The sequence below is a fragment of the Scylla paramamosain genome, chromosome 28 (assembly GCF_035594125.1).
Source record: "Scylla paramamosain isolate STU-SP2022 chromosome 28, ASM3559412v1, whole genome shotgun sequence".
Lineage (NCBI taxonomy): Eukaryota > Metazoa > Arthropoda > Malacostraca > Decapoda > Portunidae > Scylla > Scylla paramamosain.
The window spans coordinates 13,670,013-13,674,526 of NC_087178.1; positions in this window are offsets into that span (position 1 = coordinate 13,670,013).

A 4,514-nucleotide genomic window follows, 5' to 3' on the forward strand; every position below is an offset into this window, starting at 1 on the left:
ACCAACACATCCCAACACCAGCTTCCAAGGTCAACACCACAACCTCCACTCACAAAATGGCTGCCAGTTTGACCTATGACCCCTTCGAACAGTGTCACCGGCACAACTCAACAACCGAATTTCAGCGGACGAGAGCTCTTGGTACCACAAAAGACTCACTAAACTGATCCTGGATTATAAGGTTATACCGCTACACCACTAATACCTCCACACACCACTCCATCACCAATCCACACCAAGATCCTTCCCTGAGAAACGCCTTCCCTCCGATATACCTCACGACCTAAGGCGCTCTGCCTTCCCCTCCTTAGAATGTGTTGTTGCCCACTCAAGCTCCCCTCGTTTTCAACATATTTCCACCTCAATTATACTTCCTCCCTTATACATACAAAGATATAGAGAACTTAAATTATGAAGAGAATAATACTACTTGATATAAAATGGGTAAATAAGCCTTACACAACTTATAACCAATAATAAGGATAATGCCCGAACGGCAGGTAACCGGAACACGGAGGACACTAAGAAAACGTGATCCCATTCAAGGTAAACTCGGCCAGTAACATGACACAGTGACAGGAGTAATATTAGCAAACGCAATGCTGATGTATTCTAAAATCACTCTCTCCTCACACTCTTTAAGAACACGCATGACGCAGGACGGTTTATTTTGACCACCCCAACAATACGTAATGCAAATATTTCCCTTTAATTTTGCATATGTAAAATTATCAGTTACTAAAATTGCATGTCACTGCATTTATCAATAGGTGAAATACTTCACACAATTATTAACTATAACTAGTCTGAACAAAAAACAAAACACAACAGAAATACCTATAAAATTTACATACTAAGTTTTACAGAGTATGTTTGCCACTTACCACAGTTATTTAATAAGAATTTTAATAAAATATGAACCACAGAAAAATCGCTCGTATACATTGATGTCATCAGTAAAAAAAAAAAACGCAATATAAGCTACTTGGAGACTATGAAGGTTTTATTGTTTTTTTTTTTTTACCATATACAAAACCCAAATTACCGTTTTGTTTTTTCCGCTTCTGTTAAACAGTGAATAAGATTATTAAATTAAACTCAGCCTTCAATTTTGCGCATATATATATATATATATATATATATATATATATATATATATATATATATATATATATATATATATATATATATATATATATATATATATATATATCACCTCGTCACCTCCAATGATGTCATCACTTCCAGGAGGTGGCTGCGCATCACCACCTCCACCACCATAACGCGCTGCCCCGACAATGCCCTGCACCGTGTCATCAGCCTCGTCACCAAGCCTTCCAATCACCACACTTGAAGTTTCATCAACATCCTGACTCGGTGCGACCTCGTCTCTCTCTGCTCCTTCACGTCCTCCATGCGCAACATCGCCATCCGCTGATTCTTCTCTAACAACAGTAGTAGCGTGCTGGCCAGCAGTTCCATCACCGCAACGTGACCTTGCTGCTTGGGCATCCGATTGTGTTCCATTCCTTTCATGAATCTGTCTCTGAGGCCAATGGTTAACACCACCTCCTCTCTTCCGTGTATTAGCTGCAGATCCTCGACGCGACGCGACACCAACATAACTGGGTGGTTTTGCAGCTAAATTAATCACAACAGAGTCTAGTTCATCTTCGATATTTTTCACACGTCTTATTGCATCTTAGCTTGAGACACCTTAATCTTTAACCTTTCCCATAGTACTCTACAATTGTTGTAGTCGTTTATTATTAACTTATGATTGGCATAAGGCTCAACATCTTTCCGGGCACATTTTGGTAATCGCGACAGAGCTTTGGCCACAAATGATGGGCATATGTCTTTACTGTCCAGCTCCATCATGTACGTCATGACCGTCAGGGTATCATTAACAGTAGGTTCACTCTTCATTTTGCCCTGTGCAATACACCTTGTTTTCATTTTATGAGTGGGCAGTGCACCAAATCTACTAGTTAGTATTTCCCTCACAGATATTACTTCTGGTTCACTAAAATGTTGCAGAATCACTTCAGCAATGTCATTACACGTATTTCTATGAATATGAAACCGTGCAAAACATCAGTTCATTCATTACGTACCAATCAATACGCTGATTCTCAGCTGCCTCTGCTTCGTTCGTGGCCATGTTTGCTTCACCGCACGGCTCACCTGAGAGTGCAGCACGACCCGAATCATGCATTCGCTTCTTGTTCGTGATGCTGCTCTGACGGCGATGACATCGCTACTTAATGACCTATACGGTCATGGACGAAATCAGAAGGCTGATCACCCACATATATGTTCTGCTTTAATTGCATTAATCACTGGCTTATGAAGCATTTCACATCACTCAAAGGAATAAGAAAATACGTAGAAACCCAGAATTTCACTGCAGAAGCACCTGCAGGATTTGTTTTGTTACGTAGCCATGTCGGGTGGAGTAGTAAATGTAGCAGAAGTACGTAGTAGTAGTAGTAGTAGTAGTAGTAGTAGTAGTAGTAGTAGTAGTAGTAGTAGTAGTAGAAGTAGTAGTAGTAGTAGTAGTAGTAATAGTAATACTAGTAGTAGTAGTAGCAGTAGTAGTAGTAGTAAAATTAGTAGTAGTAGTAGCAGAAGAAGAAGAAGAAGAAGAAGAAGAAGAAGAAGAAGAAGAAAAAAAAAAGAAGAAGAAGAAGAAGAAGAAGAAGAAGAAGAAGAAGAAGAAGAAGAAGAAGAAGAAGAAGAAGAAGAAGAAAAAGACAAAAAGAAAAAAAGAAAATTAACTTAGTATAGTAGTAGCAGCAGTAGTAGTAGTAGTAGTAATAGTATTAGTAGTAGTAGTAGTATGGAGTATGCTTCACATGTCTGGAGGAGTCCACTCATACTGCTCTTCTAGACAGGGTGGAACCAAAAGCTTTTCGTCTCATCAACTCCTCTCCTCTAAAAGATTGTCTTTAGGCTCTTTCTCATCGCTGCAATGTTGCATCTCCAGCTGTCTTCTACCGCTATTTTCATGCTAAGTGCTCTTCTGATCTTGCTAACTGCATGTCTCCCCACATCCCGCGGCCTCGCTGCACAAGACTTTTTCTTTCTCTCATCCCTATTCTGCCCACCTTTCTAATGCAAGAGTTAATCAGTATTCTCAATCATTCATCCCTTTCTCTGGTAAACTCTGGAACTCCCTGCCTGCTTCTGTATTTCCACCTTCATTTGACCTGAATTCCTTGAAGAGGGAGGTTTCAAGACACTTATTCTTCAGTTTTTGAATACCGCTTCGGACCATATTCGGTTACCGCGATCTCAGTGGGCTTTTTTTTTTAATTGGATTTTTGTTGCCCTTGGCCAGTGTCAATTATAAAAAAAGAGTAGTAGTAGTAGTAGTAGTAGTAGTAGTAGTACAATAGCATCCTCCCTGTTCACCCAATGGATATCAGACACCGCTCTAAAAGTCACGAACATAGCAAACGTGTACCGAGAAACTATCGCAGTGGAGCATGGCACAAAAGTAGGCCAGGTGTGAATGAGTTGCGACTCAGAATATTTTACAAAGTTGAAAGTTATGATGTATGCAGTAGGCAGTAGATAAAAATATTATGTTTAGATGCCAAAGACATCAGCGGCAGAAGGGTTCGGGCTAATGACCTCTAATTCGTGAAGGTTCCTTTAATGGTCTGTGAAGAAACGTGGTGATAAAATTATAAAAGGCATTAATAAAAGAATAAATAAATAAATAAAAAAGTATTGGTGGTAATAGTAGTAATAACATCAGTAGTAGCAGCAGTAGCAGCAGAAGCAGTAGTAATATTAGTAGTAGAAGTAGTAATAATAGTAATATTAGTAGTGGTGGCAGTAGTAGTAGTAGTAGTAGTAGTAGTAGTAGTAGTAGTAATGTTAAAGAACTAGAAAAATAAATAAAAAGATATAATAATAATAATAATAATAATAATAATAATAATAATAATAATAATAATAATGATAATAATAATAATGATGATAATAATAACAACAAAAACAACAACAACAAAAACAACAACAACAACAACAACAACAATAATAATAATAATAATAATAATAATAATAATAATAATAATAATAATAATAATAATAATAATAATAATGAAAATGACTACCTACGTCTCCCTCAGGAGTCGACTCTACCGATCAATGTCTGTATTCATTCTTAAATTTATACTCAGTTTTATGACTAATGTACAGTCTTACGTAGGCCTAAAAATAGTCTTATACGAGTTATAGAAAAAAATCATAACGCAGTATAACATTTTATATAGTATAACTTTTATAACTGCATAGTTTTACTAGTTTTAAAGCAGATTAAAAGCCAACATAACATTAAGTCATAAGCCAACAAGTGTACAACGGTCATTTTTATCGTTATACTAATGAGTATCTTGGTCTAGCTCGCGCATGTGCATGTGTGTGTGTGTGTGTGTGTGTGTGTGTGTGTGTGTGTGTGTGTGGGTGGGTAGTTTTTTTTTTTTAACAGGGGTGATTGGGGG